General features: G+C 34.4%; 1 protein-coding gene across 3 annotated transcripts in view; it reads left to right on the top strand.

The window, feature by feature from the left end:
* The window catches only part of grm8a (glutamate receptor, metabotropic 8a), a 207,299-nt gene that overhangs the window by 10,583 nt on the left and 175,726 nt on the right, over window positions 1-20,990 (top strand). Inside the window, exon 1 of one of the 3 annotated variants that reach the window (XM_058773695.1) lies at window positions 5,220-5,493. The exons of 1 other annotated variant lie outside the window; for it this stretch is intronic. The gene's annotated coding sequence lies outside the window, so the exon portion shown is untranslated. Of the gene's footprint in view, window positions 1-5,219; window positions 5,494-17,910; window positions 17,960-20,990 lie in introns of those variants that run through there. One more of the 3 variants, XM_058773696.1, reaches the window with a different exon arrangement.

Raw genomic sequence — 20,990 nt, 5'->3', positions numbered from 1 at the left:
TCAGGTTGAAGAGCATCGGTTCTCAGATGCTGTGTTGGGGTGGAAACCTCGTGAGGATGAGAGCGAGGACGAGTGGGCGAGAGGCCACGGGTGCCACTTAGCGATTCCGCCTGTTGATTTCCTCCATGAGGAGAATTAAGAGTGTGATAATGGACTCGAGCACAAAACCGACATCGAGCTGGAGAGATCTCATTAGACACAACCACACACACAAATACAGGGTATAACAGGTTTATTCAGGTAAAGTTCAGGCCTAGTCTCTAAATTTCCTTCCTAGTAAAGGTCACAACAATAAAAGGTCCAGAAACAACAGTTTCAAGAGTATGTTGTTTTTGGCTATGGAATTAAATAAAAAAGGTGCATTTCAGGACAGCTCATTATATACTTTTTTTCAATCTGGCATCTATAATACTTTGTAAAAGAAAGACATAATGAAGAGTTCAAATAGTTTCTTCAAGACTGCAGAAAAAAGTCATTTGTACTGAAAAAAATACATTTTTTTAAATGTATTATTATTTAAAAAAAAAAACAAATTTAAATGTAAAATTCTGTCAATTTAGGGTTTTGCAATTAAAAACTATGGATTACCATATGATTTATAGTGAAAAACAGACATAGAACATTCCCAGAAATCCATGCATGACACATCTGATTATATTTTATATTTTTTAGTATACAGTCTTTAAAAACTTTTAAAAAGTTTTTTGCTCATTTTTGTAAATGAGATGATATATTTTTACATTTCTTCTTATGTATTTTTTTATGTGTTTGAATGATTTATTGTACTTATAAAATAGGTTTTAAACATGAATGTATTTTGAAAATATTTATTTATTTTTACACATTTTAAACATAAATGTACATGGAAAAAAAACTTTATCTTTTTATTTGCATTTTTTATTTCATCTTGTATAAAAGGAGTCGAGCAATTATATAAAAAAGTAGGCTTTTGGTCTGTTTGGTGGCCTCTTTCTTGGTGTGTCGTGATTGGTCGATACCATATAATACGATTTGTTCTAACTCTGTGATTGGTTGATTGCAAGTTTGGATCTATTTAAATTCATTTTCTCATGATATTTTTACAGTGAGAATCACAAAATACTGTTTCAATTCAATACATATTTTGTAATAATTTTTACAACACAAATGTTGCCAAAGCAGTTTTTCCATTTCATAGCTTTTACAATTCTTTCTCAGAGTGGACAAAATATTACTATTCCTTTAAAAAAAACAAAAAACACAGATATTACAATATTGAGCAATAGATAAAAGAATAAAATGGATGCACACAAACACACACATGCATTACTCAGTTGAAGAAAGTGCTCCTATATTAGTCGGCATTGTTTGTACTTGGACGTCCATTTGGAGCAGTGAATCTGGAGCACTCTGGAGTTTGTTGTGACTGCTAGCGTAGCGTCTTAGCTGCCCACAGTAAAGCCCATTGGGACGAAGCAGATGAGTGTGAAATCTGCTGCCTGGCTGAAAATGACTCAGTGATGGAGAGTGCAGGAAGCTTCTTCTTCACGTCCTCAAGAGACTGCTGGTAAACAACACCTCTCCCATTGACAGAGTGGCGATTTGTAGACGGAGCAGGCTAGATCGCGCTCTCATTTCTGCTTTATGGGTCAGGATCGACTTCACGGCGTGCGAGATTGAAATCCGTGCACATCCTTTAGCAGGCTTAGAACTTTTTCCCTGTAAATTTTTAATTGCTTTTCTTGCTGTTGTGGGATTTCGGGCGATTTACAGCAGCGCTCGTATCGAGTCGTGTGGCCGAGCGGTTAAAGATCTGGGCTGAGGTGTGATCCCCATCTCAACTCGCTTTTTTCCTTTGCTGGCCAAAACCCTGAAAGGAGCATTTTAGCATTTCTGCAATGGAATAAGGTCTGTGCTGAACACAAGCTCAATACATTTTCACATTTTGTCCAACGACCTGAAATACATCAGTAATACCTCCTTGTGTTTTTTAAGCTTTTACTTGTCTTGAAAAGGGTTGTCATGGACATTAAACGTCATCATGACGAACAGGTAAACTTTCGTGTTTATAATTGCACTCTTGGTAACTATCCAAACTCAAGCTTTCAGTGAAAATGTTTTTAAAAAAAGACTGGAGGAGTTGTTTAAGCTTAATGATGGTGACGCTGAAGTCATGCCGTGTGTGATTCATTTGTAGCCTACGATTAGATTTTTACTTCTGTTGATTGTTGATTTAGCCCTTAAACAGCCAAAAATACTTCATACTCAGTTTTTTTTTTTTTTGTTTACTTATTTTACAGTTCAAGTAGCCTATCTAAATGTTCTTAAATCATACATTTACTGGACAATCAAAATGACTGAAGATATTCAATCTCGTTTTCTAAAAAAACAAACAAACAAACCCATCAAAATTAAGTTATTAAATGATCAAATGTGCCAGACTTTGCAAGGAACAAGCAAAAATATGTCACTGTGGTAAGAAAAATAAACTTAATTCCAATGAAATTGACTTTTATTTATTTATTTATTTATTTTTTTACTTCAATGGCAGATATTTGTTATTGTTTTAAGCATAAAGTCACTTAATTGTCATGATTTTTTGAAACTTTTTACTTTAAGTAAATGTATCTTGATTTAAGAATTCTAAGATTTTACTAAAAAAACAAAACAAGACAAACTTTTTTTAAAATCATTTTTGCAGTTTGTTGTGCTATTTGAGTATCAATGATATACTGTTATAGTTTTGCAATAATATTTTGAATCAGTTTTGATTTTATTTTAATAAGTGTTAGGCCTGCTTTAGTAATAGCCTATTTATACACTGTTGTCATAATTGTGAATATTTTGAATTAGGTTTCATATTTAAATTTAAGTTTTCGTTAAAATTTTTTAATTTAAAAAAAAAAAATTTTTTTTATTTGTTTTAAAAATCAGCTTTATTTTTATTAAAATTTGAGTAATTTTAGAACAAACTTATATTATTTCAGTTTGTGTCAAGACAAAATTTGTTTTTACTTTACATTTTTAAATTTCCTTTGTTTTCAGTTTTCAATTTAATTTTGTTTGGTTCATTTCACATTTATTTGTAGCACTTTTCACAATGCATATTGTTTTGTGCATCAGAATTTTGACATGTGCGTTTGCCATTTTTATTATTATTACTATTTTTAAATATTTCTATTTAGCTTAATTTTTATTTTAGGTTTAGTTTGAGCAATTTTAGTACTTTAACTTACTTTGTTTCAAGACAACATTTATATATATATATTTTTTCATTGAAGTTTTTAGAGTTTGTTTTTGTCTAATATTACATTTTTTTCAGCTTTATTTTAATTAACACAAACTTTTTTTTCTAGTTTTTAGTTAAATTAAATCAACGCTGGTTGAACTTAGTCACACCTTTTCATGGTAAATTATAGAAATTAATTTTTTATTATTATCATTTTTGCAGCTTGTGGTGCTGTTTGAGTATCATTGATATACTGTTATAGTTTTGCATTAATATTTTGAATCAGTTTTTATTTTAATTTTTTATCATTTTTATTTCAGTTTTAGGTTTAGTTGTTTTATTAGGTGTGCTGCATGTTAAACTAAATTAAAATCAGAAATGTTGCATACAGCCTATTTCAGTTAATGTTTATTTTATTTCAAGTGATGAAATGGTTTAGTTTCAGTTTTAGTTAACAATAATAACCCTGGGTAAGTTCACAGACTTCATTTGTGAAGATTATCATTATAGTAATAAAACGTGTTAGCATCATAAACCTTTAGAGCTTATTTTCTGCAAAATCTAAAACACAATAGAAAATCCTATATCTGGATTTCATCAAGGGAACCAAGTGATGCAAACTTCCAAAAATACGTCATCACTGCAGCACTATTTTTTATTTTTAACCTCCTCTCAGCCTCACCTGAATGCTAATGTGTGTTTCCCGCTCATTCTCTTTCCTCCTCCGTTTCTCTGTCAGCGTCATTCGGGCCGGTAGGTGACAGCGACAGGCGTTTATGTGACCTGACAGTCGTGCCATCTCTTTCTCTCTGATCAGAACGGGAGGAGGTGTCAGTCTCCGATGGCATGAACTCACACGGCCCTCCTTCCCGCCTCACGGGAAAGCCTTGCACGCTTTATTAGGCTGGTGACATTATTGATAAAAGACACTGAAAAAAAACACATTAGCACAGAGGAGCGAGTCGACCACCTCCTCGGAGATGTGTGAATAGTTGATTTGCTGTTGTAGATTTAGTGCTGGAGTCTAATTAAAGCATGAAATGTACACCGGAAGTGTCAATGCGCATTACAGATCTATAGACATCAATGACAACCCACTGGCTAAAAGTTCTACAGCTTTCTCTCTGTCACATGAGTGAGCTGAGCTCGTCAGAGGAGAAGCCATCTCTTGATTTTACAGTTCAAGTGCAGGTCTGTTTCATGAATGTGAGGTGTACATCTTTGTTTTATGGTGCCACAATGGGTTTTACATGATTATACTGAACTTAGCAGTGTTAGTAATTGCCTATTTATGCACTGTTGTCATAATTGTGAATATTTTGAGTTAACTTTCATATTTAAATTTTCAGTTTTCGTTTGAATTTTTTTATTTGTTTTAAAAATCAGCTTTATTTTTATTTAAATTTGAGTAATTTTAGAACAAACTTATATTGTTTCAGTTTGTGTCAAGACAAAATGTGTGTTTTTTTAAGCTTTTACTTTGTTTTCAGTTTTCAATTTAATTTTGTTTGGTTCATTACACATTTATTTGTATAGCAATTTTCACAATGCATATTGTTTTATGCATCAGAATTTTGACGTGTTTGCCATTTTTATTATTATTACTATTTTTAAATATTTCTATTTAGCTTTAATTTTTTAATTTAGGTTTAGTTTGAGCAATTTTAGTACTTTAACTTACTTTGTTTCGAGACAACATTTATATTTATTTACTTTTTTCATTGAAGTTTTTAGAGTTTGTCTTTCGTCTAATATTACATTTTTTTCAGCTTTATTTTAATTAACAAACATTTTTTTTTCTTTCTAGTTTTTAGTTAAATTAAATCAGCACTGGTTGAACTTAGTCACACCTTTTCATGGTAAATGATAGAATTACCTTTAAAAGTGTTAAATTCAAATTGGAGTGTTGTGTCTTTTACCCCATGTGTGTCCACTGGCCAAACTTTTAACCAATCAAATGATCTCTAGAATGAAACCGTCCCACTCCCATGAACACCACCTGCCTCTGATTAGCAAACCATGCTTCTGCGACTAAAGACTATTGATCCTTCCACAAGTGTCCAGACACATCTTGTTTTCCTTGTATGGAGCCTTGAGGATATTTGACCTGCTTTTTCATCACTCAGAAATGTATTAATGAGAACATTTTCCAATTGGCGGAGAGATGATATTTACTGCAGATGGATATCATGTCGCTTGCTAATGTATAGAAGGGGTGAAGAAAACTCAAAAGACTGCTTTAATCGTGCAACTCAGAGCTACAGTACAGCAGGAAGAAAGGAAAGGTAGGAATATTTTATCTGCTTCTCCATGTAATTTTAATAGCTCTGCCTTTTGGAGTATCAGAGTGAATTATTCATGCACAGGGACGAGATGAGAGTTTGTCACAGGAGGAGGAAGAAGTGTGCGGGTGTGTTTTATTTGCAGTTTGATGGAGGCACGTAATCTCCATTCTCTTGACCAGTTGCGTCACCTCTTGACTTTAATTTCCACATTTCCCAAGGCTGCCCGGTGCCCACCGCAGCAGTGAAACCTTTCAGCTCCTCTCGAACACAATCCTGAAGTAAAAAAAAATCAGAAAGAGAGACTGAAAAAGTGTTGCGGGGCTGGAATGTAATTGTTTTGTGTGCTGTTACCATATAAGGCATATAAAGTCACTTAATTTTGATCAATTTTTCAGAAAACAAGACTTTTGTCTTTTTCTGTCATTTTGCGTCTCAAGTAAATGTATTTTGATTTTATAGATGATTAGATGATTTCCTCAAAAACAAGGCAAAACTACTGTAGATGTTTTTTTTTTTTTTAGTGCATGAAGTAGGTTGTATATAACGCAAACTTCTTAACTGAAAAAGAATACATACATTTTTTTCTTTTTTTGGTCGAGAGAACCGGGTGATGCAAATTTCATCCCCACTGCATCACTGTATAATTTGGAAATAAAAAGAAATCGCATTTTTAGGGCAGTAGCCGGATAGAGAGTGGTGTGGCTGTTTAATCAATACTTCTTTCCCATCAGACGGTAGAAGCCTCATATTTGGTCCTGTAATTAGAGCTCAGATGGCTGTGAAAGACTCTCGTCTACTAGTTTTAATTAGAGTTTGCCTTCACACGGGTCAGGGGGTTGTTTGAGGTGCTGCTGGCAGCTAATGAGAGATGGAGGGTAGTTGTGGTGAATGGGTGAAGCACACTGCCTTTGCGTATGTAATTAGCGGCATGTGAAAAAGCATTGTCCTAATATCATCTAGATTTGATGTTTATTACGCTAAAAGAGCTAGTGGATGCGTGTTTGGGAGTAGCTAGCTAAAATTAGACATGCTGCCTTGTTTAGTAGTGTAGCTGTTTTCCAAGTACTGTAGCTTTCCAATAATAGGTCTCTTTTTTTCCCTTAACTAGTAAAGGTGTGGACGTTGCTTTTTTGGTTTGTATTTTGTATTACATTTTTCAAATTGTATTGTTCAGTTAGTTTTATAACTAAACATGCTGAGGCTGTAATCACATGCTAGCTTTGGAAAATCATTTTAGCAAATAGTTTTGTTCAAACAGTTCATTTCAGTGACTGAAAAAAGCAGAAGTAATATATAGCTAGCTGTTTATTAAATATACAAACTAGAGATAGTGTTTGCTAAGGCAACCAATGCTATTCGATTTGCTCATACAGTAGAAAAAATAATTGCTGTTGGATTTACTTATGAAATATTTTTCACTCACTTAAAAATAACTATAAAGTATAATGGCAAGTAAAACACTGAATTAAATGTGGCCCTGGACCACAAAACCTTCTTAAAGTCTTAAGTGTCAATTTTTCAAAATTGAGATTTATACATGATCTGGAAGCTGAATAAATATGCTTTCCATTGATGTATGGTTTGTTATGATCGGACAATATTTGGCTGAGATACAACTATTTGAAAATCTGGAATCTGAGGGTGCAAAAAAATCAAAATATTGAGAAAATCGCCTTTAAAGTTGTCCAAATGAAGTTATTAGCAATGCATATTACTAATCAAAAATTAAGTTTTGATATATTTTTACGGTAAGAAATGTACAAAATATCTTCATGGAACATGATCTTTACTTGATATCCTAATGTTTTTTGGCATAAAAGAAAAATGGATAATTTTGACCCATACAATGTATTTTTGGCTATTGCTACAAATATACCCCAGCGACTTAAGACTGGTTTTGTGGTCCAGGGTCACAAATGTGAAATTTTGAAGTAAATTAGTGCTGTCAAACGATTAATCAAAAAAAGAAAAAAGTTTTTGTTTACATAATGTATATGTGTGTGTACTGTATATATTTATTATGTATATATAAGTACACATGCAGTATATATCTTGAAATATATGTGTGTGTGTATATATATATATATATATATATATATATATTATATAGGGTAAATGTACCTGTTAAGCTCACCAAAATCTACACTGAGACATTTTTAGTGCACAAGATATTGGTTTCAGTGCAAAAAGTTGTGTTAAAATAAAAAATTAATCTCTCACACAAAAATATTTAATTTTATTTTAAATGACAAAAGCATTTCAATTAAGATATACATCATTAAATTCAGTTTGGCTGTGCTTAATGGGTACGTTTCTGTACCCTTTAAGCACACCCCTGTTCCCATTAAGCTCACATCATGTTTTATTGAAAATTCTTGAATTTTTGAATAATTGTAAAAATAGAATAATTGTAAAAATATATATATTTTTTGAAGGTACAAAGTCAATCACAAAAAAACAGAACACTAAAATCAAGCAACAAGGCATTCAAGTCGATCAGTTATATATTCATAATGAAGTGTCATTTAAGCACATTGCAACATCTAGACTAGTCCACGTTCAGCTAAGTAACACATCCAAAAATCAAATAAAACAAACCAATAATTATGAAGCCTCTTTTTAAATGGATGTCAACTTATCTATAGTCTCTTATGGCTGGAATACAGTACACTTTTTTTTTTGCCCTGATTTTCCACAGATTTACAGTCTGGAAAAGTTGATGCTAGTTCCCAAAGATCAGAGCCACAGAATCCATAGAAAATCTATTAACTTAACTTAAAGTGACAACCATCAGTTAATATTTAAAGTGTGTTTATGAAGTATTTACATAGACGTTCAATGTGGAAGAGCTTAAAGAGAGCACACTGAGCTTAATTGGAGCAGCAACAACTTTTAATAAATTTCATGTAATATTTATTAAAATGGCAGGATTTTGCTAAATAAATAGTCTAGGTCATGTATTAAGTTCATACATATTTTAATATGAACAACTATTATTAACAGTATCTATGAAATTCTACTTTTTCTTATTGATGTCTCAATGAAGCTGTGTGATTTTCATAGTAGTGCACCCTTTAAGCTCACCTTAAAATAATATGAAATCTTTCAAAATTACAGCACTGTAAAATGACAGACCAGCAATAAACTGTCAATTTATAATATTATGGATGTAAAAGTACAAGCCAGTAATGCCTGTGAATTAATATGTTAGCATAGCTCACAATCCTATACAGCTAGTCAGCTAACTGTGTGTTCTGTAGCATCTGCGCTGTGTTGCTAACACTGTTTTCTTAAACTTATTTTTTTCTTTTCATAATCTGATCTCAAAAATGGAAGTGTGCTTAATGGGTATGTGAGCTCAATAGGTGCGTTTACCCTATAAATATATTTAATATACAAACATAATATATTTTTCTTAAATATACACATGCATGTGTGTGTATTTATGTATACATAATAAATATACATAGTACACAAACACATATTATGTAAACAAAATAATATAGGGGTATAACAGTAGGGGAACACTGATATATAATATTATAAATGTAATCCAGTAATCTTGGAAAATTCTAATTTAATTAAATCTTTATGAAGTTTAAAATTTCATTTTTGGAGTATTAGTTTAAAACAAATAACCACTGGGAAAAAAATTATGTAGAAAAAAATGTTGCTAGTAAATATTTCAAAAAACAAAACAAAAATTTTTTACAAACAATTACAAATAAACCGCAAGTAACACTGTAAATATGAAATGTAACATTCAAGTCAACATGAAATGTTGAAGTAGAAAAACTGAAATGGTATTTTCTTGTAAAACATCTATTGCAGTCGCAATAGAAATTGCTAGTAAATTTCACAAATAAGTACAAAAATGGCAAGTAACACTTGAATTAAATGCGAAATTTTGAAGTAGAACGTAAGAGAGGTTTTTCAAAGTTATAAAACAAAAAAATAAAACAAAATAAAACAAAAATGCTTCTGCTTGAAAATTTCATGTTTAATTCAATGTTACTTGCCATTTAAAAATTGCAAGTTAAATTGTGTGTTTTTTTGGAGGTATTGTCTTGTAAAATCTACACCAGTATATTGTTTTATCGCTGCTGCAGCGAATATCATAAAAAATAATGTATGCATGGTAATCTGCTTTTCGCTCCCAAAGAATCTCAGTTTTCTCATCTCGAGTTCCTTTCAAGAAGAGAGCTCTCCCTGTCATACATAATTAACTGCAGGCCATTTTTCACCAGTCGCTGCTCTATTAGCAATTTGCTTAACCGAGAAATCAAGTGTCCATAAATCAAACCCGTGCCACGCTGAGAAGTAAACAGACACCTGTGATTGTTCTCGGCCTCTGCTGTTATCTCTAGATGACTTTGTGTGTTTGTTAATTGACCTTATTAATTCGGTATGATGACCAGCAGCTCCTTACCAGGCATAATATACAATCCCATCAAAGTCGCTAATACGGTCAGTATAGAAGTTCACATGACAGGATTTCACAAATGCACTTTCTGAACATTATTCATTTGAATTCTGAACATGCTTGGAGCAGAATACGTGGGAATGTCTTGTGTGAAAAATGGCCCAAGCACAGATTTCCTTTTGTCTTCAAAGATGGCGTCTTTGAAGAGCGCTGGAAAAAAGGCTTTGGTAATCTCTCTTTAAGGATGTTGCAACTTCCTGTCAGCAGGGACGTGAGCTCAGACCAGAAATACGCACGATAATTCACTGTGGGTTGGATCTTCTTCAAGAGAATTTAGAAGAGCTTCCAAGAAAGGGAAGGTTAGAAATCCCTGGCCATCTTTTAGAGTGGGAATTGTGAAGAAAGCTGCAAGAGAATGAATGTTTTATATGCAAAAATGGTCATGAAACACATTGCTTCTGTAGTGTGTCATATTTCTGAATAAAATGTGGTATTATGTACCAAGAAAGAATGTAGGGCAAGGTTTGAGTTTATCGATAGGGAATTTACATTTTGAACCAACAAAAGCATTTAAGCAATATCATCTGCTGAAAATGTGTTTCAGAGGTGGAGTGAGTTTTTAATTTTTTATGAAACATTAAAAACATAAGTAAACAACAGTTAAAAATTGAATCTTTTTCACGTTAAGATAGTAATAATGTTTTTTTTGAAAGAAGACTTATGTTCACTAATGTTACATTTATTTGAAGAAAAATACAGTAACAACAGCAATATAGTGAAATATTTTTAAAATGTAAAATAACTATATTCTGTGTGAATATATTGTAAAATGTAATTTATTCCTGTGATGCAAAGCTGAATTTTCAGCATCATTACTTCAGTCTTCAGTGTCACACGATCCTTCAGAAATCATTCTAATATGCTGATTTGCTGCTCAAGAAACAATTCTGATTATTATCAGTGTTGATTATCAACAGTTGTTGCTTCATATTTTTGTGAAAATTGTGATGTATATATTTTCAGGATTCTTTGATCAATAGAAAGTTCAAGAGAACAGCATTTATTTGAATTAATCAAAAGATCATTAATTTAATGCATCCTTAATTTAAAAATAATCCTATAGTATTACTGTGTAATCATAAGATTTTTAAAAAGAAATTAAGGATGCATTAAATTAATGAGAAAATGTCCGAATTTTATAAATGTTGTGCTTTTTAAAATTTTGATTTCATATTGGCTATATATTTTTAATTATCTGCACTCTAATGTATAAAATCAAGCTGTAACTCCTTCTGCAAATTTAGAAAGCTGTATGAGTTGAACACAAATTATGGTGATATCGTATATCGAATCATATAAAATCGCTCTCTGTTGCACATTGGCCCGCTGGGGGTCGCATAGACACGGACAGTTACGTCCATTCATCAGTCTTTTTGACGAGGCAGGTCGGTAATAAAATGTAAAATCGACACAGGGACACAGACGGAAATAAAAAGTTTTACCAGCAAAGGGACCTGAGTGTTCATGATGTCCTCTGTCCCGTATATAGGCTCTGAAGGTCAGGCCTGAGTCTGGCGGGGGTCATTTTGAGCAGAACAGCCCTTAAGATAGCGGACAGGAGCACTGGTGGAGAAAGTCCATTAACACTGATGCAGAAACCATTGATGAGTGCATAAAAATAGTCAGAGGCTGTTAGAAAATGCCATATAGCTTGTGAATGAGATGACCTGACCTATTGACATTTCACAGGCCTCTAGGGGACATGTGTTTGAATGTTGCTCACTGCTGTCAATGGTGCATGAAAACACTGTTTCTCTTTAAGGAACAAGTCTAATTAAAACAATAAATCGAAATTGATCATGTGCTTGTTCGTCATTCACAGCTGTATTGAGAATGCCCATAACATTTCAGATGAGTTCCTGAATTTGAACTGATTTTGAATTTAGGTGGCAAACTATGAAAGCTTATTTCCGCCACAGGATTTAAAAAAAAAAAAAAACTATAAAAAGCAATTCTAAGTTTACATCTTGCAAATCAGACTTTTATAAACTCTGAATTGTTCGATGTAAGAATTGTGAGAAAAAGTCAGAATTACAAGATTCAGACTTCTGTGTTTATCTTGCAATCCTGAATTTATAGCTCATAATGCTGAGATGCGTATAAAAAATGTATATATAAAAAGTCTGAATTGAGATGCAAATTCAGAATTGTGAGATATCAACTCCAAAGTATGAGATATAAACTCTGATTTATGAGATATAAACGTGGAATTATGAGATATAAACTCAGAAATGCGTAATGTAATCTCTGAATATTTGAGATATAAACTAAATACATGCATTTGAGATATAAAATTGTGAAATGTAAACTCTAGAGTTCTGAGTTTATATCTTGCAATTCTGAATTTATATTTCATAATGCCGAGTTTATATCTCATAATTCTGAGATTTGTATAAAAAATTATATATAAAAAGACTAAATTTTGAGAAATTCTCAAACTTAGAATAGTGAGATATATATACTCAGAATTGTGAGATATCAACTCTGAATTATGAGATATATGCACAGAATTTTGAACTCAGAACTATGCAATATAAACTTTTAATTATAAGATATGTCCAATTTGTGAGATATTAACTCAGAATGGCAAGATGTAAAGTCACATATGCATGAAAAAAAGTCTGAATTCTGAGTTGTCTTTCTGAAATTGAGTTTTTTTTCAGAATTGTAAGATTGCAATTACCTTTTTATTTTTTATTAATTTTTTTCATTCCGTGGCAGAAACAGGATCCATAGCAAATGGATTTCCAGTTTGAATTTGAAATTTGAGTTCGATTTGAATTTATAACTGTAATTTTTAACTAAGGAGACTGTCAAGGCAAAATTTATGCCGATGGAAAGATTGATAGAACAACAGTAGTTACCTCAGACTGACAGAGAGTTTCTGATGACCTTTCCTCATGGGTTACACACTACTGAACGATTTGTCAGTTCCAGACAGAGTGAGAACTGCAGCGTGACAGTATTAAACCGTTTAGTGTTTTGTCTGCATGCACACAGACTAAGCAGCCTCTACTACTCTATCTCCATCTCTCGCTTCAGTCAATCTCTTGTTAGTGCTGTTGTAAACAGCGTGCATTGGCTGGCGGTTGGCTGCCTGCCACGATGGTTGCTCTTATATCAGTTATCAGCATAAAATGCTTTGCCTTCAGTGTGATAAACTTGAAATCCCACTTGATTCCATTCACGGCATAAGCTTCACATACTGAAAATAACTAGACTGAGGTTGTTTCAGTATAAAACATCAAATGTCAGCGTTGGTGTCTTTTACACATACTATCATTCTCTTGCTACGAATTGGTACTATATATATAGTGGATTTTTCACATTTCTTTTGGATTTCTTTCAGATGTTTTTCTTTTGAATTTCTTCAATTATGTTTTTGTATTTTTATTTGATCCTATTTATATTTGTCAGATTCTTTAAATATATTTTTTCATTTAATAATTTCATGTTTTTTGCACTAATAGCTGCAAATTCAACTATAGCTCTGTGGAAGATATGAATTCATGCACAGTTTTGTTGCCTTAAAATGGATATAAAAAGCAAAAAAAAAAAACTTTACATAAAATGCTTTCTTTGAATGCAGCAAATGATAATGAACCATTAGGCCATCAGATACTTTTTGATGCAATAAAAGTTGCTACTGTACCTGAAAGACTATATTTATCAATAAATCATAGCAGCATGTGTTTTTCCATTACTTCAATTAATCAAAATTCAACTATTTTAATATAAGATTCAACTAGACAAGATTTAAAAACATGAGTTAAAATGTCTTGCACAGCCAATTGGATTATCCTTAATTTAATTATTATTTTTTTTTTTGTAATGCTTTATATGCGAATGACCTTTTTTTCTGACCTATATCTCTTGTTGTTCGTCTGGATGAGTCTTGATCTTGTCATGCCGTTGACTGCGGCGCTCTCGACTGCAACCCTGTTGAATAGGTGCATCAGAAAGGGAGATTGTTTTCCCAGCATGCTCCTCTGTTGACTATGGTGAGGGTAATGGACAGGGGCATTATTCTGAGTGCATAGTAATAGTTTTAAGCACATAGTAATTGGGTGTGTATTGAGGTCCTGGTGGGAGGCATGCTGTGAGTAATGCCCCCAGGAACTACGGCCGTTCGGCAGAAGTCACGGTGCGCCGCTGCAGCTCTATAAATCCCATTTCCATTTCTGTAATGACACGTCGTGACGGCGCACTGCCGCCTGCGCCCCATTCTCCTGTACTCACACCGTAAATTTCCTCCCCTCACCGCTCTCGCGCTGTACACAAGTGAGAGAGCGGAGAGCATTTTTCTTTTAATGTTTTTTAATGTTTCTCCCATTTAACCCACTGACATGCTTTCCTGCGCTGTGCCATGTCAAGGTTTGTCGAGTTTGTAGTTCACTAAATGACCCACATTGTGCTCATGTATCACAGGAGGCTTCTTTTTCTGATTCACTTGTGGGCGCCATGCTCGCTCATTTACAGCATCCTCTAGCATATTAGTTTGAGTCTGTAAAAATGTAAATTCTGTCATTTACTCACCCTCATGTTGCTCCAAACCTGCCTGACGTTTCTACCCATGCAACACAAAATATTGGGAAAAAATGTAGCGAAGCTGCTCATTTCCATGCATTAGAAAAGTAAATGAGAGGGCTGTCAAGCTCAATTTAATTCACAACATTCAGAAAGAATTGAAAGATGCATAAAAACCAATGATGTTTGGCATCAAACCTGGTGTGATGCATCTTGAGACGTCAGTTTTTCAGTGTGTGCAAATAACATTTGAGAGATTTATTTCAGTCAAATATTTATTTTACATATTTTTTGTAATTTTTAACACTTTAAAAATTATTATTTTTTTTAATTTTATGCTTTAATCTTCTCCGCTCACACTTCGCATTCACTTCAAAACATACAAACAAAGATGCACAAAAACCAATGATAATTGAGGGTTTCTTCAGCTAATAACAACTAATCTGTTCCTCTCACAAAGCGATCATGATTTCAAAAGACGTAAAATAAACTGCATAAGTCAAGCAGACTTCGTTTACAGAGCTTTTTAGGTGCTGCTTTGTTGTTTTTTAGTGCTCAACAGCAACCATTTCCCATTTGCTTTAATTTTATGGAAAAGTGCAGCATGAACATTTTGCAAAACATCTCCTTTTGTGTTTCACAGATGAAAGTAAAGCACATTTGGAAGGTGAGTAAATGATAGCAGAATTTTCATAATGGACTTACTCTTTACACTACAGTTGTGTAAATGCATTTTAGTGAAAATTAAACTACTGCTCTTGGACTGCAACTTCTAATAGTGTGAAATTCACCATCAGTATGAGTTTAAAAACTTGAAATATAATGCAAAAGTCGCGCAGACATCTTTTATGGTGCTTAGCACCTATAACAGCATCTGTTCCTCATTTGTTTGAACTGTACGGTAAAGTGTGGGGTGAGCATTTTGCAAAACATCTCCTTTTGTGATCTATAGAAGAAAGAGTCAGGTTTGAAGGGCGATAACACAATTTTCATTTACAAAAGAACTACAACTGTGTGAAAATGCAATGTAGTGAAAATAAAACTACTGTTCTTGGACTGCAGCTTCTAAAATGTTTAATAGTGTGAAATTAATAATCATTAGTATTGCTTAATATCCGTTTAACATTCAGACTATGGCAGGCATTCAATATGAGTTTAAACTAAAGACATGACATATAGTGCATCAAGTCAAGCAAACATCTCCTTTTGTGATCCACAAATGAAAGAGTCAGGTTTGAAGGTTGATAACACAATTTTCATTTATAAAAGAACTTCAGCTGCATGTGTGAAAATGCATTATAGCTAGTGAAAATTAAACTACTGTTCTTGGACTGCAACTTCTAGAAGTGTGAAATACATTTGATATCTTTTGTACCGCTTATAAAAAATTGATCAAGTCCCTCCATTTAGCATGCAGACTATGGCAGGCCTTCGGTATGAGTTTAAAGACTCGAGTTTGCCGGCCATCTGCCTCTGTTCCCCTGCTGCCTGACTCTCTCTCGTAACATGCCATCCGACGGCCCTCACATCAAGCAGGGTTCCCGTGGCAGGGTGCTCTCAGCGTGCAGGACTAATTGTGCCCCCCAGGATCCCTCTCCAGCCTGCACTTCACACGGAGTTACTAATGATTCGCTCTTGTTTGTGACCAGATAAGTGAACTATTAGAAGAAAGTATTAATCTTGCGACTGGGGAACAGATAAGATCTCCTCCGCCTCCCAGGGGAGACGTCTCAGCGCGAGCATGTGCGATTTTTCTCGAGCATGTGTGGGAAGGAGCAAGTGGGTGGCGGATGAGCCCCCAACCGGCTTCCGTGTAGCGGAGGTGACAGCTTTTTTTTCCTATGTATAAAACCTGAAATTACCCATCTGCTGTTTGCCCAAGTGCACCCAAGACTCACGCACTCCTCTGTCAGAGCACCTGCTAATCAAAATCTGCAGTCGCAGCGGAAAGATAAATACCTGCTTGGCGCCCACACCCGTAACTGTCTCTCTTTCCATTGTCCGTGAGCTTGCAGCTGCGTGCCTTTATGCAATAATGAAATATTGTGATGGAGATTTTGGCGATGCATGCATTTTTGCAGTGTAGGTGTTGTGCATTAAATCTCATCTTTAGATGCCTGACATATGTGGCCATGGAGTTGTTTGGCGCCCTAGAGCGAGGCAATTAACCTTGCATCTCTTCTAATGTTATCTCTGCAGGAGCGCGTGCAACACGCAGAAAAAAAAGAGCGTGCATTTAAAGTTCACCTGACCACATCAAAACCTGCATGTAGGCATCAAAATAAAAAGTGGTTTGATTGGCAGTAGTTGTGTATTGAGGTGTGCAATAAAAAAACCCAGAAAAACAATTTAACCAGTTTACAACACATAGAAAACATATTTGCACTTGAACACTGCAGAGTTTTCCTTAAAGGAATAGTTCACCCAAAATGAAAATTGGCTTGAAATGTACTCATCCTCAGGCAATCTAGATGATTTAGATGAGTTTGTTTCTTCATCAGAACAGATTCGAGAAATGTAGCATTACATTACTTGCTCACCAATGGATTCTCTGCAGTGAATGGGTGCCGTCAGAATGAGAGTCCAAACAGCTGATAAAAACATCACCGTAATCCACACCACTCCAGTCCATCAATTAACATCTTGAAAAGCGAAAAACTACATCCAACTAAATCCATCAAGATGATTTAACTTTAAACTGTCACTTCTGGATTTTTCATAGTTGAAATCATTATTATGGATTATGGATTCACATTTTGGCCAGAAGCGATGGTTTAAAGTTAAAAACATCTTGATGATGGGTTTGTTTCTTACACAAGACATTAATTGATGGACTGGAGTGGTGTTGATTACTTGTTGATTATTGAAATGTTTTTATCAGCTGTTTTAACTCTCATTCTGACGGCACCCATTCACTGCAGAGGATCCATTGGTGAGCAAGTGATGGAATGCTACATTTCTCCAAACTCTTCTGACTTTCCTTATTAGCTGATGTTATCATTCCCTCCTATTTTTTAACCACCTGACACTTTTCACCATCCAATCAGTTCCCAGTGGATAAAATCAAGTCCTGTCCTACATTTATTTATTTTTTCTTGTTGAATATTCCATTATTATTGAAAATGCATTTCACACTGCCGGCATAGGCGTAAATCCCGGAGGGGGACGGGGGGGACAAGACCCCCCCTATCTGAGGGTTGTCCCCCCTAAAAATATCATTACAAGCAACTCTGTGTAATGAAAATAATATAATGGACATGTACTTAAAATAACTGTGTGAGTAGTAAAACAAAATAAACGCAAAAAAAAAACGTTTTAAGTTCAGAAATGTTTTGATTCCCCCCTCCCTTTCCTCACAGTGGTTTGGTCCACGGCCTGCTTTCCTCTTTTACCGATAAACACACACGAGTCCGGTCACTCCGGTGGGAGAGACGAGTTCCTCGGTAACAATTATGTGTAAGTAACTTAGGCTGTCAAGGCTATTTTATTCTCTAAACATCGGGTGAAATGATTCTTTCTCTTTATAGATGATGCTGGATCATTAATAAATTAGTCATGACAAAAAAAATTATGATATCCGATATTTTTTCTGTGAGCGATTAAAAGGTTAACAAGTTTAATGCCATAGCTTGTCACCCACTACAACTAACATGGCAATAAGCCTGTGTGTGAACTGATATTTGGCTAATATTGTAGACCTACCTATGTGTTGGGATTTGCTCAATATGATGTTAAGTGGCAGATCAGTGGGCTTATATGCGGTTGAATATCTAAAGAGAAGTACTCGGTTTCAGACGAAACCTAAAATACTATGGAGGACGCAAAATAATAATTATAATTATACCCATATATGAACCATATGAACCGAACTCATATTTAAACACAGTCCATGCTATGTATGTGCATGCTGTGTACACATATCTATCCTTAAAAGTACAATTTTGGCTGTATTATTTGTGTCCCCTTCAAAAATTGCTCTTGAGAAATTTTGTTTATTGTCCCCCCCTACTGTTAGATGAAACTTACGCCCCTGACTGCCGGTGTTTTCCTCAGCAGGTGTTTCTGAGTAGCTATGACATGGCTTTGAGAGGCTGATATACATTTAAAAAAAAAGCTGTCTACAGGATGGATATAGTTGGATAAAGTTTTTTTTTGTGTAATCAGAAACAGTTTAAGGACTTTAAGTAGGAAAATAAATTGGAGAAATCCTGATGCTCAAAATGGCAGTTGTTGAAAAAGAATGATGCCTTCAAGTCATGTGAAAATGATCATATTTTTAGGGATTTTCTTTCTAAGTTAGTTGTGTTTCAGTTTAAGAATTATGATGTAAGCTAACTAGTGTTGGTCATAACTCTGTAATTGTGACTGACTCTACAGTTAGTCTGAATGCATTTCATCTACTGTTGATGGAAAATTGCCATCTATAAATGTTTTCCTGGAAGAAGAACTTCAGAAAGTACTAATTTAGCTGGTTTATGATTTACAGTAGGTGACAGGCTTGCACTACCAAACTGCATTTCCCATCTTTCTCTATGGCAGAGCACAGGAATCTAATGTACTTTGCGCTTCATTTTGTTCCATTAGCATTAAAAAGCTTGTCAATAAGTGAATAGGAGCAATATCACAAAATTGTCACGTCCATTTTCTTCCAATGCAAATCACTAAAATTCACATCACACCTTGCAAACTCATAAAGAAGAACTTCCCAGGAAGACTTGCAAGGCGCCAGATGCCCCACCAATTACCTTATTGGCCAAGCATCACCATTAATTTTCCAGCCTGATTTTGAGCTAAAGATGAAAATTTGTTGTCAGATTTTATCGATTTGAAATATGTTATAGCTTGACTAATAGTTTTGGAGATTTTGGTCTTTTATTTTTTAAGAAGAGATGATATATTAGGATTGCAGTAGAATGAACTGGCTTCCTCCAATAAGAATTATTCTTCTTTTCACACTTCTATTTGATTTTTATTTCATATTTAAGCTGTACTTGCATGGCTAGAAATTAAACTCTCCATGGCTAAGATGGTCACCAAGTGAACTGACTTGCTCCTGAAGGACTTTAATATTGTCTATCAAAGAAGTTTAAAAACACAACAAACTTGCACTATACCAGTTAACTGTTTTTGTAGTTTTTAATGAGAATTTATTGTGAAGATATAAAGACCTAGTCTGTCTCAGGTGAACATGGACTCTGTGCAATGGCACCCTGGTGACTCGGGTGATTTCAGGTTGAGGTAGAAAAGCAAAATATCATGTTAAAGCAGTGTCAAACTTTTAATGTACTTGGTACAGAGACAGGAAGGCAGCACATGCTCATTTCATCGCAACAGACTGAACTGTTTTATAGGTTACTTCCAATTAACACTCATCTGAGTGAATTGCCGAAGACATTTTCATGTTGCGACACGCCCCTTGGTACCTCAGCCTAATGTCACAATCCATTGCCGCAATCCCAGGATGCAAGGGAGCTATTAAATGTAACAAAAAGGTGATTTGCTTCCTCTCCATCCAGCGGGTGGCCAGAGTGTTACAAAAGATTCATTTTTGCATAACAGGTGCAAAACTTGACTTCTCTCTCATAGATTCCATCGCCCTGGTTCTTATGACTGGTTAATTGGCAAAGTGTTTAGCTCAGCTGGCGCACGTTTACGATAAATATGGAAGTGATAAACTAGGATGTGATCATGTGACTTTACTCCTGTGGCTGAAACCTTTGAACTCATTCATTTAAAAGTGCAAGGAATATTTTTGCCTGTTTCTGCAGCAGCTGCTTTGATTTACAGGAAACGCATAAAGTGGTAAAATGTATATTTTGAATGTGTTGTAAATCACTGTGGATAAAGGCATATGGCCGACACAGAAATATAAATATTAAGAATGAATCAGCTGGAATCAAATGAGCAGTAAATGTTTCAGGTGTTAAATTGAGTGAAATATTCCTGTGCTTGTGTGTCAGTGCAGATGTGACATCTCATCTGTTCTGTTTTAACACATCACGCTTGTGACTGTACATTGATGAAGAATTTTGTGATAAGAGGAAGGGAGTGTGAGAGAGAATGAAATGAAGCACTGAAGGAAGTCTTTCAATGGATGTCTGTATGAAAGTGTGAAAGTGTGTGAATGAAATGTGCTGTAACCACACTGTATCCGCAGGGAAATGTCACTTATGCTCTTTCAGAGCTCAGGAGACTTGGTTTGCTTTCATTTAAGGATCTGTTTTGCCAAGTTTTCCTCCGTTAAACTCTTTCTGAGAAATTTAAATAGACACATATGAGTCCATTGTTGACTGTAACATAGTTTAGACTTGTTCTTGGAGTAATTTGAGATGTCTGACTTTTGCGTACTTTCAGCATCTTGGCAAGCTGAGCACAGATTGAGATATTGTTGAGATTTTTTTCTGAAATCTTCAATGAGACATATTTAAAGAGGAGAAACAAAGGATAATTATATTTTCTTGTTCTCTACTGGTAATTTGATTAAACA

Source organism: Onychostoma macrolepis, chromosome 04, assembly GCF_012432095.1.
Source record: "Onychostoma macrolepis isolate SWU-2019 chromosome 04, ASM1243209v1, whole genome shotgun sequence".
In the NCBI taxonomy this organism is placed as follows: Eukaryota; Metazoa; Chordata; class Actinopteri; order Cypriniformes; family Cyprinidae; genus Onychostoma; species Onychostoma macrolepis.
The sequence above is the reverse complement of the archived record's forward strand: the minus strand, read 5'-3'. Positions and strand labels throughout refer to the sequence as shown.